The sequence below is a fragment of the Ochotona princeps genome, chromosome 9 (genome assembly GCF_030435755.1).
Source record: "Ochotona princeps isolate mOchPri1 chromosome 9, mOchPri1.hap1, whole genome shotgun sequence".
NCBI lineage: Eukaryota > Metazoa > Chordata > Mammalia > Lagomorpha > Ochotonidae > Ochotona > Ochotona princeps.
In genome coordinates, this window is record NC_080840.1 from 28,118,734 (window position 1) to 28,135,492 (window position 16,759).

The window sequence follows — 16,759 nt, forward strand, 5'->3', positions numbered from 1 at the left end:
AGGTTGGGGCTGTAGGCTTGTCTGAGTCCCTATGGGCATATCAGACCTTGGGGAACTGACTGAATTCTGTGGGCTCATCTCCCAGTCTGTGAAATGGGAATTGTGAAAGCACCTGGTTCATAGGTTGTTGCAATGAGCCAAGGAGCTGATGTGGTCAACCACTTAACACAGTGATTAGGGCTAAATCAGCCATTGTTATTATCATCAACAAACATGCACCTATGCCCAGGTCAAGGTGCATACCCCAGGTCTATCTTCCATTTACAGCTTCCCTCCCTAGATTCACACAACAGCCACGGCCTCCATTCAGGTCTCCCATGTAGGTGGCAGGAACTCAAGTTCCTGAGCCATCAATTTGCTACCCCCACCCCCGAAAGGTGCTCATCCAGGAAGTTGGAGGGGAAGCAGAGGTACTCTATCCCAAATATTGCAACTTGGAATGAGGCCATCTCAAGCCACAGCTCAGCTCTGTGCTACGAACAGGCCACTCCTTCCTTGCATCTGAAGGAACTTAGATCTTTCTCTTTTGCTTCTCCTCCCTCACCTATTATTTTTAATCTTTTTTTCTACCTTCCCTAACTTATTTTATTGCATCAATACTTGCTGTCTCAAAATATGAAACAAATAAGCCAAACCTCCTAAAATCTAGAAAGGTAAGATGAAATTTCAGGTAGCTGCATTCTCACAATGTCTGTTGCCACTTGGATATTTTTTTTTTAACTTTAGCACAATGATCTTTACTTTTTTCTCTATCACGTAGCTTCTTTATCTGCATTTACCCTGACTGAACTTCCTGTAAAGAAGATATGCCAAAGATCCCTTTCAAAAAGGCTTATTTAAATAAAGATTTGTTTAAATGAAAGGAACCCTTTCTTCAAACACTAAGATACACTCTGGCTCTGCACTTCAAATGATCATGTGTGGTGCATTAAAAAGAAAAATTAACTATGCGAGTACATCTTCTAATGTATTGGAATGTGATAGGGAATGCTCATTTATTTAACGTGTTTAGACAGGCAAAGCACTTATATTTTGTTATCTACACTTTCAGGCCTAGATATGCATCCTATACAGTTATGTCTGAAATAATGTGGCATACTTGATATGGTATAAAGCCTTTTTTCATGTGTATATATTCGAAGGCTGTATATTGTACTCATTAAACAGGCAAAAAATTGTACCCATATTGATAAGTAATATCAATAATAATATCAATAATATGCTGAAAGATAAACAGATCTTTCAGCATAACTGTCTTTTCAAGTGCACTTCATTTTTTCCATCCCTGGAGATCATGGTTTATAAACAATTTGTGGTAAAAATCTGGTGAAAAAGATAACAGCAGCATATGATATGGCAGGCTTGTACAGAAGAATCAGGCTACTGTTTGAGCAAAACTGTGAGCAATTCATGAAACCAGCTGATTTGGTTTAAAGGTGGACAAACAAAGCGCCATTCATGAGAGCATGTATTTGGAAGCAAATAAAGCGAAGATTACAGACTTTCAAATCTGTGGAAAAGTTTAAACATTTCAGAAAAACTAGTATATGAAAACACTTTTTTTTGCAGGCTGACATTGATTATATAACAGTATGCATATTTTCCACAGTTGAGTATGACAGATTCAGTTGGGCTTTGACTTACATATTTGTAAATAACACCAGCGAAGCTGTGTCGCAGGAGTTGGAGTGTGAGCGTATTTCGGAGGTAGACATTCTCCCTCCTGCAAGGTTGCCCTGCCTCTACCGCTGTGTACACAGAGCCACCCCACTTACCGCTGAGACCCGGTGATCACCTGCACTGTGTCTGCCCGCGGGGACACGGCTTACTGGGTCTGTGGTAGCAGGAGGTGGGGCATGCAGAGCAAGGAAACACAATGCAGCTTGGCTTCCTGACAGGGTCTATCCAATTCACTGGATTTTAGTGGTGAGCTTCACATTATTAGTAAATCCAGCTATGAATAACTTTCCCCAAAGTTAGGAAAAGACCCAGGTACCAAACCCAGAAATTTACAGAAGGTCTCCTTCAGAGACACTCTTTTCCCTGCAGTGAGCTAAGCATCAGCGCCTGAATCAGAGTGAGTAGGATCAGATTTGGAATCAAACGATGCAATAAATACATATGCAGGCTTCAAAATATTAACATGTTTACACAAACATTAACATTTACATAATATTAACATAACACCATTCTTTGTGAACATTAACAAAAAACAGTAAATAAAAAATCATTTTTCTACAACAGTAATATCGAATTGTTTTTAAACAAAGCCATAAGTTTTTAGGTTTTTGCTTCTTTATCATCTCATACTACCATTTTTTCAGAACCTATTTTAAAAATGCTGAATAACACTGAAAATATGCTAGATGGATTTCATGAGGAAGTCAGTTACCTTAGCTGAAAAAAAGTGTTTAATCATCTTTTAAATAAATCATCAATTCATCAGCTATTCAGTGCCTCCCTGTGTGTGTCAGGCTGGGTGTGATTGTTTTAAAAATATGGCTTTGCATACTTCCCACACAATTAGAATGCATACATGTAATCAATGTATTAAAATGTCACAATAATGGTGTCATCCCCTAGACACACATTAGAAGTATCAGACTGTAATGCTAAAAAAAGATGTGGGAAGAGAAACCGATGCTTCTTGGGAAGACTGACAAGCTATTTTCTTATTGCCTCACAAAGAGAAAGGGATACAAAATGACAAAATTATGCCTGGGAGGGTCCTGGAAGGTGCATGGTCACCTGCGGTTTGGGGATGGGTTTAGCACAGGGATGTGTCGAGGCTAGTCTGTTCTGTGTGGTGGGGGGAATGCTGTTTCATTCTTCAGGAACTCTGTGTGCTAGTTGATATCCTGCTGGTAGCCTGAGGTCAGCTATGGTGAGAGTTGTAGCATTTACCTTAGGAAGTGGCAAATGCTACAAATCAGGGATGCCTCCCACAAAGCTTAAATCACGGGAGTTTTGAGTGCAACATAAAAACAGTTGTTTTTCAGTTTATGAGGGGAGAAGCTGTATATTTATTTGAACAAATGAATAAACTGTTGACACAGACTTCCCTCACCCTGCCCTGGAATACAGAAGAGCAAATTCAATAGGGAGGAAATGCGCATGGCAATTACTCGGAGGCCACTATACTAATTCATCGGTAAGAAGTGCAAGTCATGGATGAAAAAAGAGGCAAATGCTACAGACAGGGCTAAGAGTGATTTCATGACCAGGAAGAGAAAGAAAGTTGCTGAAATGACACAAATGGCCTGGGAAAGCAAATGTCAGTAACTAGCCACTACAGTTAAATATTAATAGTGGAATTATACAAACACCAAAAAAGACAATTTGTATTATTTAGGTGACTTTCTTTGGGCTTGATAGTATATATGGCTGTGTAATTAATCTCATTTTTACCACTTAGTCTACGAACTAGAATATCTTATTTCCATTTCAAGTGGAGAAAAATCAAAGCTTAGAGAGGGTCACTAACTTCCCTGAGCCACACACAAGGCCAGTCTCACAATCATGACTTAGACTTTTGTCTATTCAACTCCAAAGGCCAATTGTGTGTGTATGTGGGTGTCATATGAGTACGTATGTGCACATATGGAAATAATAAATTCTGTTTTGAAAGCCTATGTCAATGTATCTTGGAGGAAATTAGAAACTGAAGTCGTACTGGCTGGAGAAATAATTATGGATGTTGTCATCACATTTTAAGCCGTTGTGAGTGATGTTTGCATTGATGTGACTTATCAAGAGTACAAAGTGAAAGGAGATGAAAAGGTGAAATTAGGATTATCACAATATTTAGGATGTGAACAGAGCAAATTGGGTCATTCAAGAAAGAGAGGCAGGAATTTGGACTTGTGCTTAGGACAGTTATGTCCCACGTAGAAGTGCTGAGTTTGATACTGTCTATTGTTTCCACTTCTAGCGTCTCCTTATTATAGACCTTGCAGGACAGTGGCCATGGTGCCAATAATTGGATTCTTGCAACTCAGCTGGGGAATAGGAATCGAGGTCTTGCAACGTCCCAGTTTCAGGATGCCTGAGCACTAAAGACTGTGGACATGTGGAGATGCAAATAACTAGATGGGAGCACTCTCTCTCTTCCTCTCCTTTTCCAATCATCATCATCATCATCTGTCTCTGCCACTTGGGAACTGTATGATTTGGTATTTGTTACCCAAACATTCTACCCATCAAGAACATTGCTTGTTCTTGAAAATGGGGATGATGATCAATAGTACTAAGCCCATACTGTTACTATAAGGAATAAATAAATACGTAAAAGCTTAAGCATAGTACCTGACATATAGTAAGTGTTATATGTAATTGTTAACCATTATCCTTTTGTTATTGTCTGATTGGAGCTATTATTCTCATTTTTCATTGCCCTGTTAAACGCAAGAGGAAAGAGTTCTTACTGGAAAGACAAACCTACAAATTCAAAAAATAAATGTTTGTATGCTTTCCTGGAGGCAGTTAACACATTTCAGAAAAGAAGCCTAACATTAAAAAAGAAGAAACCTAACATTGTGTGACTTGTGGACTACTACTACGCACTGCATCTTGGTCAATAATTTCCGACAATCTTTGTGGACCTGGGAAAGCAGGAAGACCAGTTTCCTCTACTATTGGTTTTAAAGCTAGAGGAAAAAGTACTTACTCTAATTTACAATTGTATAGCACACAGTGCTATGCATTTTGATAAAGAAGCAGTCTGAGCACATGAAAATGCTAAGTCACATTGGTATTTAGTGCCAACTGTTCTTATGTTCAAACAAACCTCACACAGGCTCTTGTTTAGCTTTAAAATTCAAGTGTCATTACCCTCCCACCCCAAATAATAAAAGTAAGTGTTGCTGAGGATCTATGGGTATTAGTGCCCTTGTATACTTCTACAGGGTATGTGAAATTCCTTAAAAATTGAGAAATACAATTATGGATGATTGAGAAACTCCCCTTCTGCTTACAGCTCAATGTAATTGGAAGCAGTATCTCTAAGGCATGCTTTAACATCTGGGATCAGAGCAGCAATTTTAACAATAACCAAAATCATGGAAGCTACTAGGTAGGAGAGTTGAATGGATAAACCACATGTGACATTCACATAAAAGGGAATGTTTACCCATTCATAAAAGGAAAGGGCATTCTGCCACATAGATGAACCTTTAGAATATTACAAGCCATCCACAAAAGGACAAATGGGGTCATTGTGTTGGCATGGCAGGTAAAGCTTGTGCCTGCCATACCAACATCCCATGTGGATATTGGTTCAAGTTCCAGCTGCTCCACTTGTGATCCATCTCCCTGCCTAGAAAAGGCAGCAGAAGGTGGCCCAGGTATATGTCACTGCCATGGGAGACTGAGCTGAAGCATCTGGCTTTGGCCTGACCTGGCTGTGTCCACTGTAGCCATATGCGGGGAGTGAATCGGTGGGTGGAAGATCTCTTTCTCCCTGTCTCCCCTCCTTACTCTCTTAAATCAGTTAATCAATCAATCATTTTTTAAAACAAGGTGAATAATGCATGATTTCATTTGTATACTGTACTTAGGAATTTTCAAATCACAGAGATGCAAAGAAGAGCAGTGGTTGCCCGCTGGGAGAGGAGGGAGATGGGGAGGGGGTCATATTTAGTGTTGAGAGAGCTGCAAATCTCTGAACAGTTCTGGAGATGAATGATGAGTGATGTTTGAACAAAAATGGGTCTGCCACTAAACTGGGGACTTCAAAGCTGCTAAGGTAGCACATTTTATGTTTTGTGAGGTTTACTGCAATTTTATTTTACTTTTTATTATTATTTTCCATGATGTGGTTTTACAGGTACAAGAATCCTCCCCTCCACCTCCCCCTGCCCACAACTACTTTCCTCCATATTTTCACAATAGTTTAGTCTGCCAGCAACATTCTGCTGCTTAAGTGTATGGTGGCGATATAGGTATAGGCAAAAATATAATAGAAAATTATATTGTCAAAATACAAGTTTCATTGGGTGTCCTTTTATTTGGGAGTAGAGTTGTGATTTTAAAAAATTGAGATCCTTTATGAAGCTAGAACATTTGCATAATTTTAATGATACCTAAGAATAGGAGTGTAATTTTCATAAGAACTGTTTAAAAAATAAGCAAAATCCCCAGAAAATCAAAGCCAAGATCGTCTCCATTCTTGATTTTCCTAGCAAAACTGCTTTAACAAACTGAAATGGAATTGACCACATTTGCCCATATCAGCTCTATCTGACTGAATATTGAGGGCAGCATATATCTGAAACTCCTTGAGCAACGAAATACCTGTTACTTTGTTGGTCTGGATATCTGCCTGTGTTTCCAACGCCAAAGGAGTGTACCCGCCCACATTTCCATGGAGAGGAAATTTATGGAATGTGAGCAGATGTTTTCTGTGTTCAGTGATTCCCAAATGCAGTAGTATGATTAATGACCCCAGATTTAAATCAAGTGATTTTCAACATGCTAAACTATATTAATGGTGCTGTGGTTAAAAAAAAATGTTAAGTACACATATGACAATGTATTATATACTTATCAGATAAAATTCTTACGACTTCCTCTGTATTGCCATTCAAGAGTAAATGATCTTGCTTCAGGAATTACTCGCCAATCATGAAGTGTAGCTGCATGTGAAGTCACTAAAAATGTATTTGACCTCAGTGAAAAGACAAACTGGAGAGAGCACTTGACTGGTGCTAAGAAAGTTTAATTTTAGTCCTCACTTGATTATGAGTTGCTGTGTAATCTTGGAAAACTGCTTTTCCTACATCCTATCATATGACAGTCTTAGATTAGATATTTTTCTCAGAGCAGGGCGTTGGGGGCGACTGTCTGCCAAGGGCCACGTGGGTAGTTATAATATCATTTGAAGTCCATGAAAAATTATCAACTTAAATATTAGCCTGCTTTATGAATTGATTGAATTTTGAGTGACGCCTGTGGTTACCTTGGCAGGGCCAAATCAAATGATTTCACGGGGGGGGGGGGAGGGTCCAACTTATCATCTAGTTGTCACAAAAAATGTTCACGCCTGCATGACCAATAGTAACAAAAACACATCTATGAAGTGGTTACAATATTAATAAACATACATCTAATTTAAGGGGTCATCCACTTTAACTGTGCTAAGGGATTTGCATGAAACAGCTTATTGATTTGCAAGAAAGCAGTGAGGTGGTTTTCATTTATCTCTATTTTATTGTGAGATCATAAAGTCTGAAGTGTAAGTAGTCCTTTAACATCATAAAGCTAGAGGGCTTTGGAAGAAGACAAAGAGATACAGAAATAGGATCTGAACAAGGCCCTGTAGCTCTGGGTTTTATATGAAAAATCAGGCATGCCAACAAACAGCGCCATCTGGTGTTCACTACAGACTCTCACTGCCCCTTAACCAGGTATCTCCCTTGCATCTTGATTGCTCAGTTTGAATAATCGGTGCAATTCTCTCTCTCTGCAGCAGAAATACGGGCAGTTCACTCTCAGAAGCAGTGTGTGGTAGACTCCATGCTACACAGATACAAATGTTAAATGCATAGTCACAATCTGGAGGAAAAGGTACTGTTGATGCTCTGAAAGTACCTCCATATTACCAGTTAATACAGCATGTATCTTATGAAAAGAGTTCACATTTAGAAATTACTCACCACGTACCAGGCAGCGTTCTAACACATTTACGTGTATTAAACTCATTTGCTTATGTTAAGTACAGTCTAACACTTTCCCAATTTCCTATGTAATTTGTAAGTGGAGCTGGGGATGAGAAGGACCGTCAAGGTTGGACATTAAGCTGACTGGTGATGTGGGCAGCAATGTACTTGGGCAGCTTTGAAGCAGTGTTGATTAAGGGACCCTATCCCTGATGCATCAAATCAAAGTCTCCTGCCAGGAAGTCTTGCTATCTGTGCTTTTTAAAGGCTCTCCCAGAAGGTTTCAGCCTCAGGCACTGATAGATGCGGGGTGGGGTACCTTAGGTTTGCCAAGCAGAGGATGAGTGGAGCTCACTGAATAGAAAGTCGCTTGATGATCAAATACTTCAAAGAAGTATCCAGGCAATTTGGTATAGAAAATGTGCATTTAGAAACATGGAAAGTAGCAATGCAAAATAACTTTGAATGTTCCTTTTCTTTTAATATTTGCAGGATGTGGAAAAGAACAGTCCCCAAGGCTGAAGACAGATTGGTCAACAAGGCCCTAATGATGGCGCATCCTCATCCAACTGCATAAGTCAGTACAGTAATAATAAGTAAATTACACTTGATTTTATGTTTAATCCTTTGCTAATTGGAAGGCATAGAACATTATTCGAAACAATCAATAATATTTCACATTCCCCTCTCCCCAAATTGCAGAAGAGATCGTGTTGTGCAAACTAGAGCAAGAAAAAAATCACCTGCTCACAGCATGTGCATGAAATCTTGATCAAATGACATCAGGCTCGGAAGCAGCTATCTGACACCTTGCTTTCTACCAAAGGGAAAGTTATTTTAGGCCTCTCTCTTGGTCTCTTATGCTGCAAAACACAGGCCCTCTCCTAAATCTTCAGACTCACATCTTACTCCCTTCGTGAGTAAAAGACAGATACATTCAAGGCTCCATAAAAAGTAATAACCACAAAGGCCTTGACGTTCTTTAAAGCCCCTGTACTTGCTGTTCCAAGTGATGTTTATGATCAAGGCTCTTGTACAAACAGATAGGGTTCCTAACAGGAAACTTATAAATTTTTCTCATAATTGCTGTCAAAACTGCAATGGAGTGCACTACAAGTTTTGATAATAAAGAATAAAGTCACAGTTCAAACCCGATTATTTTTTGGAAATTCATGCTCCTCTTATGAGAGCCTTAAATATCTCTCCATGCTGCCAAATTTTTCACTTGCACTTTTTATTATTTATGAAATCAGTGTCTGCACAATGTCATGCAGACCTCTGCTGATAAACCCTAATTAAGATTAAGACAGGCCTTTTGGAAAGGATCCCATCATTAGCAAACATGATAAACACAAAAATACTCCCTACTTGTCAACCAGGAGCAATTCAGCAACCTAACAGTATTATCTGTTGCTAGGTTACAGAGCTGACAAAGCTTCAATTATATTGTTCGACCATACCTATAGAGTTGTGTATAAGCAAAATATATCCGGAATAAAAAAAGCATTTAACTTCATCCATGCTATCTGCAATTCATGGCTTCTTACAATAGTAAAAATCAGGTTAATAATTACATAGCACGCAGTAACAATCTTTTCCACGTGTTATGTCTATATACGTTTTTTTCTAATTTATCTATGTGATGGATAGACACTTGCTTTGTAAAACTAAGCAAAAGGCAAGCACTGTGAACTGCAAACCTCTAGCACAACTCTGTGAGCTCATCAACATGCAGACCTAAGCTTACTGTAAAAAATATAAGGCAAAATGAACCAATTAAATTGCATTTAGATTTTGAGTTCCTTGGCCTCAATATACACAAGGGTAAGGAGCCTCAGGCAGACAAATCAGAATATCATTGTGAAACTTTATTTTAAGCTAAAAAACAAAAAGAAGAAAAGCCTCTATACCCTTTACCTGAGAATACCAAAGAACACAGATGATTTCAAAGAATAATTTACTCTAATGGATTTTCTACAGATATTTAAAAAGTTGAAATTAGTAACTTTTATGCTACATCATTAAGTCGTTAAGTCTCAATTCTCTTCCTCTCTCTCTCTTCTTTTTTATAACCTAGGAACTCTGGGGGAAAGGAAATCAATAAAACAGTTTCCAAAATACAGACATTTGACAGGGCAAAACAAAGAAAATAAGTCAGATGTGTGAAAAGAGACGGTTTGAATCAGACCCTTGACTATTTTATCATGAGTGACTCTGAGTGGCTTTCATAGAAAACTGGAGAACAAGTAACAATGTTTAACTGAACTGAGAGAGGGAGTACCTATTTATTTTGTCATTAAGTTCTTTTCTTTTTACTAAATAATTAGGAAGTGCCACATGATGCCTCATTCTGAAATTTAATTTTTTTCATAACTGGCAGATTATTGGTCCTAAGAATTCTTTACATGCTAAATAACTGTCTTGTTTCAACAGCGCAGGTGTTACTGCGTGGATCTCAGAGTGTGGACATTTACATAGGACATATATCTATACATAGCCACACTGCTTGATATGAATTTTATAATGAATTCAAATCCAATACTGTTGAAATTCTTGACAGTGGAGGAGTGCAAGGAATAGAACTTATAAATTATGGGTGCCCCTGCTTTGAAACCCGCTTTGGAGGTTTCTTTGTGCATTGGCAAATACAGTAGGAATATGAGGTATTGTGTGGATCCTCCTGCACAGCACCTGATAAAAGAATAAAGAGCTGTGACATATTCTTAAAACAATAGAGGAATTAAAGGGAAACAATGGGCCAGCTGCTTCATTAATACAATCAAAAGGGAGCCCAGCACAGAGGAGTCCAGATAATTAAGCACTACTCTTTTAGCCCTCCTTTCTATAATAAAATTGCTTAAAAACGTATTAACTAGTTGTTAGATAGATCTATGCACTTGTTTATTTGGAGTTGATTAATGCCTTTTTTCCGTATTCAGCGACATGCCAACTCATAGTTTACAACTTTTTGAATAAAATAGAGTAAGAATAATTGATAAAGATCTACACAATGCACAGCAATAAATCAAAAACATTTTGCAAAAGGTCTTTTCTGTTTTTAAATAATCTTTAACATTTTTCATTTGTGCTATACAGGCTATGCTGAGCCATTTCTGACACTTTTTTTTTCAGTAAAACATTCTAACAGTTCCAATGGGAGGGAAACACCATCAGACTTGACCAGTGTATCGGAGCGTGCCTCTGGGGAGACAGTTTTTTTTTTTTTAATTCTTCTTCAACTTCCTGTTCAAGCAAAGGAGATGGACAAATAACACTACTGCTTGTGAAAGGTACTTGTTGACCCTTCATTAGCTTGGTTATAGAAAATGAAAACACTTTATGGTGTTGATATTAAAGCACAACTCATAGTGCAAGAGATGAAGGCTTTTATTCTGTAAGTCTTCTCTAAATAGCCTTCCTCGGATGTCCACCGAGCAGTGAATGGCCGAAGAGCTGGACAGCCAGAAGCTGAACCCCGTGTGCAGGGGCACTGCAGGGGGCTGAACTCACACTATGATTTTGTCCCACATATTTTTCAGTTAGCTTACATCGATTGAACTTTAAATTTATAAACACTGCTAACCCATGTGCCCAATTTAAGTAAGGTTTATCCTATTTGATGGAATAGAAGAGAAATCAAGGTGGTCAATGAGTACAGATCCTTGGTCCTATTTCTGAGGAAAGATATTGTTTGTTATCATGCCAAATATGTCGAATAGGGTCATGGTTCCAAAGACCTTTCTGCATTATGTCAGTATTGTAGAGGATATGGAATACCTAATTCCAACTATGAAACTTGGCTTCCGACTTCAGTTATCAGTTTCCTATTAACTCTTTATGTTTTCCTTGAATGCCAGGAAAGCAAAGCATAAATAAGCAGTTGGTGGGTGTATAAAAGTGACAATTTTAAGGACTCATGTATATGATTATTTGAACATATTCATTTGGATTAAGTCCACAAAATTTACTTCATTAGAATGTAAAAATAGACATAAATAAACATGAATTAGCTCTAACCCTATGGTAAGCAAGTAAATCCTTTGGAGTACACATTTGGACCACTTTATTATGTCCTTCTGGCAACACAATAGACTATTCTGTACTGGAAGTACCATGTTGTAAAAACAGTAAGTTCCAATGCCCTCTTTCAGTAAGTATTTTGGAAATGAGTCTAAGGTAGCAACTTTGAATTATTTGACAGTTTGAGTACAAACATTATATTATCCAATCTGGAATAATGTGTTAGAAACCAAGATATAACGTTATTCATCCTTAGGCGCAGCCAGTCTACAAGATGTTTGTATGGGATTTCAACACCATAAGGCCTGCTCATCGAGCCTTTCTAGAAATTTTGGAGCAGGTGTTCTGGTATACCTCAGATAAGCTATGCCATGCCTGGACAGTAACATGTGGGAGGTGCCTCAAGGTAGTCCACCTGACTCACTGGCAGCCTGGTCATCTTGATTTTTAAATGACCAGATATGAGGTGACATCACATCCCAAAGGCAAGCTGTCAAAATTTCGCCTGCAGCTGATAAACTGATTCCAAAGCTGCTTAAGACTCTGCTTGTAAACAAATGCATTTATCAACTAATAATTTGCAATGAACTGATGTAACTCCCAGCTGAGCCCCTAACTGTAATTGTCTTTACCATCTGCCTATTAAAATACCATTCTTCATCAGCAATCGGGAGCAGAAGGGAGGAAATCTCCACCAAAATATACAACTTGCAAGCTTATGAATAATCTGAGTGCATTCTGCACTTTCATTACGCCTTGTATGCTGGGGAGAGTTCATTTTCATTCTTGCCTGGCCTGGGAATGCTCAGAAATTAGGTGAATGTGAAAAAAAAAATAAAAGCAGAAAATGGGGAAAAATGAAACACTGTGCCTGCTGCTCGGAAGAGGAATAAATTATACAAGTTCATCATAGGAGGCTGGCTTTAATTTCTTTCCTTCCCCCTTACACTTCTCTGCGCAATATCCATTGCCACACCCTGATGAAAACCCCCCAAGCACCACACTGGAAATGAACCTCTCTCCTCCTCTGTGAACTTGTGTGCTTCCGTTAGATTTCTTTATTTTGTTTTCTTTGTTTGCTTTAATTCCAATTCAGGGAGTCAGTTTGAAAGTAGAGACTACCAAGAAGGGCCAGGTAGGTGAGTGTGGCAGCTGTGCCAAGCAGCGTGGCCCCCAGGGCCTGTGGCTTTGGCTTCGCATTGTGGCCAGTACTTAGGGAAGCTCTGCCGCAGGGCTCCTCCTGAAGGGAAGGTTTCAATGTCACTTCTTTCACACAGTCAGAAGTCCCTTTTCTTACAAGAAATGCGGCCCCTCGGCTGATAGCACGCATCCTTGGCAGACAGAACCCTGGGAACTGCGTTAAACCTCTGCCTTGTCTTCTTCCAGAGACCCTCTCTGAAAAGCCCATCTACACCTTCACAAAGTATGCTAAGTTTTAATATTTAGCCAAATTGCTTCTTTTTAAAATGTACCACTTATTAACAACATTCCATTAAACAAACTTCCCCTATGTTCAAATTTTAAACCTATTACATGTTTTTCATATCCCTGTGTTGTCCTGAGGATATTTACTTTTACATGTTAAATTTTTTTTTCAGAGAACATGTTAACTCCCTCCCTCCCATCTCCCAAGAGCTCAGTAACTCCACTCACAGGTACTGTAGGTTGACCACACACCTAACAAATAAAAATGGCCACGACTTGTTATTAAGTCTCAAATTCTGGGAGTGAAAATTTGTGTTAGGATTTCCCATAATAATGTAAAGTTTAAAATTAATGCCATAATTTAATTTCATTTTTATCCTAGCTTTCCTATTGCTCACTGCTTTTCTCTGTAACCTAATATTAAATAAACAGAACCTAGAACGACATTCAGAGGAAAAAATGGCTGTAATCTTTTTTGTATGGTCTGTGAAGGACCTGAAATGTAGGCAGATTTGCAGATTCCTGAAAGCCAGCAGACATCACACATCAGGGCAGAGATTTGATATGGATTTTTAAATGACACAAAAAAACTTGAGTTGTGCAAAACAGAATTCTTTCCAGAACTTATCCCACCTTTCACATCTTGAGATTCCTTGGTCATAGAGATTTTCTAAATGAATAAATAAGATACAGACTATAAATGAGTATGTTTCAGTATGTTGTTTTTAATGTTGATAACAGTTAACAGAAAGCTTTAATGTATACGCCTTATAGTGTAATGTTTAAAGAGGACTAAGTTTACAAGTTCATGGTTTGAAGCTGAACTTCTGTTTATGGAGATGAAACCGTTCCCTGTGACGCTGGCATTCCATAAGCGAGCCGTTTGGTGTCCCAGCTGCCCCACTTCCAATCTGTTAACCTGCTGATGGCATGGGAAAAGCAGCGAGGATGGCTCGCATGCTTGGGCCCCTGCCACCCATGTGGGAGACCAGATAAAGCTATTGACGTCCTGCCTTTGGACGGCTCAGCCAGGCCATTGTGCCATTTGGGGAGTGAGTCAGTGGATCGAAGATCTCTTTCTATCTCTCCCTGACTCTGTAACTTTGACTTTCAAATAATTAAATAAATCTTGAAACAAAAGGAGTTCGTGGTCTTGAGATCTTTTCACATACACACACACAATGATTGTATGCTGATGTGCTTGTAATTTAAACAAATATTTTGCATAGTATGTACTTTCAATATATTGCCTGAAGGCCACTCATATGCATCAATTTAAAAAAGATCCTGCACCAAGATAAAATTATCTTTTAACTAAATTTTCCACACACTTTTTGAATTACTTTCAGTCTCAATTTCAAAACACTGAAAAAGTGATGACCAGCAGATGGCGCTCAGTGCATTCTTTGTAGCTAGCCCGAAAAAAAAAAAAAAATGAAGGCTTTATTTATTTGATTCTACTCTACCTTAAGTACAAAATTGTTACGCCAAGCTTTGTAATCCCCAACGATTTGTGCTAATTGACTAAACAACTTTCTGGTAATTCACCAACTATCCTCAGATGCTCATCTAGTGGCACCATATCCAAGGCACGCACTTGTAACAACAAAGCATGGAGATGTAACATTTCCCCTTGAAATAGGAAAAGAACCAATGCTTTGGGTTCCCAAAGTATAGCATAAACTCACCACATAATAAGAGCTATTGTTTCTATGAAAAATAAGGCAACTTCCATTTCTTTATCTTTTATTATATTGCCTTACAAAATGAAGAATGCAAAAATCTTATTTTTCAGTATTTATAGCTTGAATCATACTTGAAATTCTTCTTATATTCAAAATCATCAAATATTTTCTGACCACTAAGATAATTCACATTTTCTCTGAGTTTCATGGGAAATTATGTGTTTGTGCTGAGGAGGAAAACAAAAATAGGTTTGAATGGCAACGGTCATTACTTGTCAGTCACCTGTGATGTAACCTTTAATAAAAATATCTGAAGTGATTTGCTTGTATCTTTCTGTCCACTTTCACATCATTTAAGGGAAAAGAAGACTAGGCTCTGAATGTTCGTAATTTTATTAATTTTCCATCACCACTGGGTGTCTACAACCAGCAGTATTTCATTGCCTCTAAGCATAATTAAAGAGTTAGGAATTCTATGTCAACATCCTGAGAAATTTCTCAACATTCATTTTTTCCCATCTTGGACTATCATTCTCTTACGGACTGGGTACTTTTCTCCACTTTATTTTTCAATGAATTAATTTATTTTCAAAGGCAGAGTTGCAAAGAGAGAGAAGGGGAGATTTTCTATTCACTGACTCACTCCTCAGATAGCTACAACAGCCAGCACTGGGCCAGTTCAAAGCCAGGAGCTTTACCTGGATTGCCCACATGGCAAACATTTGCTGCTCTTCCCAGGCCTCGAGCAGGGAAATGGAGCAGCTGGGACTCAGGGGTTGTAGGTGGTAGCTTTATTCACACTGCCAGCCTCTCCATACTTGACTTGGCCTTGCCTGTGACACAGGTACCTGCAGTCATTTCATATTCCGAAGCTTTGAGTGGAACTCCTAGACCAGAGTCCTAGATGGAAGGCTGCATAAGTCTAAAAATCTCAGTTGTTAAAATCGCAGACAAAGTTTGATTAAAGGTATTGGTCTTGAACCCTTTGTGAGATCATGTATAATAATATAGTTTCCTGCTTAAAAATATGCTACTATAGTTACCAAATAACCCCACGACCACTAAAGAACATCAGTATCTTTCAGAAATGGCACCAAGCCTTAATGAAACATGGGATGTTAAATCAAGAGCTCAGTAACAGGATAGCACATGGTTTAATTTTAGAGAAAGAAATGCGGCTGGGAGAGCTGTCACTCTACAGAGACAGGGACTCAGGGTTCTATTCAGGACTTTGAAAATTCATCTTTCCAGGTCTGCCCTTCCTGGTCCTGTTGGGAAGGGCAGTGTGGAAAGCAGGGCAGCCTGCTACCAAGCTGCTGCGGATGAATGATCTTAAGGGAATGAAGAGCACAACCTCCACATCTTGCTCAAGTGACGACAAAACTAGAGTCGAATGATTTGTCTATGACTTCTGTTCCATTTTACGGTGTGGTCTGAGGGACAAATTTTACTGTGTGTTAATTTTCACAAAATGGTTCATGCTGTAAGAAAGAGCATACCAACTGTTTCCAGTAAGCTTGACAGTAAAATACATAGTCTTTATCCCAAAATAGGTACAAAAATCCTTGGGCTAGTTTCACTTGGCAATAGAAAAATGTGCAGTTATCATTCCCTTTAAAAACAAGGGGTAGGTATCCTTTTTCAGTGTTTCATGGAGCATTCTGAGTTGGATTGTATAGCAATCGGCTTTACTAAAATACATTCGTGTTATATTACATTGCATTTGTCACCCTTGGGTGTGCATGTCATATAAAGAAGAAGCGAACAAGAAGACAGTGAAATCTTTCTAAAAGGAGTCTCCTCTAGTACAATGAGGAGTGACAGAATTCCACGCATAGGCAGAAGGTTTATCAAGAACTGACCTGGACAATTCTACAACAGTTTTGCCAAACTATTTCTTTCTGTTTACTAATGCCCAGACCAAGAACACACTTGACACTTGAACATTTGCAATAAATGGGCAGGGAATGAGCA

General features: G+C 38.6%; 1 protein-coding gene across 2 annotated transcripts in view; it reads right to left on the reverse strand.

Moving 5' to 3' along the window:
- Window positions 1–16,759, reverse strand: part of ZFPM2 (zinc finger protein, FOG family member 2) — a 452,842-nt gene that overhangs the window by 10,845 nt on the left and 425,238 nt on the right. The window lies entirely within an intron of this gene.